The sequence below is a fragment of the Chiloscyllium plagiosum genome, chromosome 10 (genome assembly GCF_004010195.1).
Source record: "Chiloscyllium plagiosum isolate BGI_BamShark_2017 chromosome 10, ASM401019v2, whole genome shotgun sequence".
NCBI lineage: Eukaryota > Metazoa > Chordata > Chondrichthyes > Orectolobiformes > Hemiscylliidae > Chiloscyllium > Chiloscyllium plagiosum.
This window is the reverse complement of record NC_057719.1, coordinates 20,729,933-20,732,092: the sequence shown is the minus strand read 5'-3', so window position 1 is coordinate 20,732,092 and position 2,160 is coordinate 20,729,933.

Sequence of the window (2,160 nt, the reverse complement as noted above, 5' to 3'; positions counted from 1 at the left end):
TCAAGGACACTCAATAGTTGCTTCTTGAACAAGCTCCACATATCAATTATGCCCTTGCCTTGAAGCTTACTTTTCCAGGCCACACATCCTAAGTCATGCCTCACAGCATCATAATTTCCCTGCCCCCATCTATAACTCTTGCCCTGTAGTGCACACTTATCCCTCTCCATCACTAGAGTAAAAGTCACCGAATTGTGGTCACTGTCCCCAAAGTGCTCACCTACCTCTAATTCTAACACCTGGCCTGGTTCATTACCCAGAACCAAATCCAGTATGGCCTCACCTCTTGTTGACCTATCTACATATTGTGTCAGGAAACCCTCCTGCACACATTGGACAAACACTGACCCATCTAATGAACTTGAGCTATAGCTTTCCCAATCAATGTCAGTTTAATGTGGAAAAATGTAAAGTGATTCACTTTGGAAGGAGTAACAGGAATGCAGAGTATTGGGTTAATGGTAGGATTCTTGATAGTGGAGATGAGCAGAGAGATCTTGGTGTCCAGGTACATAGAACCTTGAAAGTTGCCAACCAGTTTGATAGGGCTGTTAAGAAGGCATATGGTGTGTTAGCTTTGATTGGTAGAGGGATTGAGTTTTGGAACCATGAGATCATGCTGCAGCTGGATAAAACTCTGGTGCAGCCACATTTGGAGCATTGCGTACAGTTCTGGTCACCGCATTACAGGAAGGATGTGGAAGCTTTGGAAAGGGTTCAAGAGAGATTTACGAGGATATACGAGGATACAAAATATAGTTCACAATTTATCAATATGCATAGGCTGTTTGACCATATCACCTTCTAAATTGCCCCATATCTCACAGGCGGTCACAGACTGACATCTTGACCTTTATCTGTCAAGATTGACATAGTGTTAAAGTAATCAAGCAAATGCCTTTCAATACTTTTCTCCTTCTGCAAGAGAGAATGTATCGCGACAGTGGGGAGGGGTGGTGAGTGTGGTGGGCTGGTATGAGACTGCTTGCCCACTCTCAGGAACAGGTCACCCAACTGGTGGGAGAGCAAGGGGAATGTGTCTGTGCTGAAGGGCGGAAAGCAAATCCATACTCATGTAAAAGGCTCACAGCTACATATCAAACACAAACATCTTCATAAAGCCATGAGTGAGGAGGGCGAACTGCAACACCTGAAAATGTTTATGTTTTTCTCTACGCAGTCTATGGCTTCCATTCCCTACCTCAGAACCAAATAGAGAAGAACCCTGCCCATCTCTATCAGCATCTCACAGTGCACCTCTGAGGAGGAAATTCATGAACTTCAGAGGATGCACCTTCAAGGCCAGCCCCCCTACCTCCACCCCCATCCCCACTACCACCAGCACCTCGGTGTGTACTTTTTCTAAAATAAACTTGGGGTCACATTATGGTGACCATGGCACTGGCAAAGTCCCACAGCTACAGGAAGAAGAAGTGGTCAAGACTTTTGATATGAGGTGACTGCAGGAGAATAAGCCTCTGACAGATGATGGACTTTAGCACTTGGGCCATCGATCAGTAGATGGATTTACATCGGCAAGCAGGGAAATGTTAATCAGAAGTGCCAGAGATCATGAGCAGACTGGAGCCGAGAGCAGGGAAGTCTGCCCACATCCTTTCTGATGTGACTCCAGCATGCAAGGGCACAGTTGTCTTCATGGGATGGGTGATAGTTGCCATGGTGAGACAGAATAATCAGTACCTGCCAGTTATGTTTGGAGATCTTCACTCCATAACTCAAGCCATGAATTCACCAGCTAGGCGAGACGGGACAGAAGAAGCTTGATCTCTAACCAGCTGCTCCATCCCCTCAAGGGGTGAAGGAGATGCCATAGCAACATTAAGGGGTGAGAGCTCTCTGGTTGTGCATAACTGTCAGGCCAGGAAAACTATGGCCTCTCTGCAGAGCGACCATCTGCCATTTTCTGAAATTGAAAGGCACAGTATTATACAGACATTTAGACAGCTGCTGTCAAATAATATGTGCACAAATGTGAGATTAGGATGCCAGGAGGTTAAGGTACCAGGTGAGTAAGGTGCCAAGTTTCCATGTCAACAAGTGTGGCACTGGAAAAGCACAGCAGGTCAGGCAGCATCCAAGGAACAGGAGAGTCAACGTTTCAAGCATAGGCTCTTCATCAGGAATGTGGAAGGGGGATGC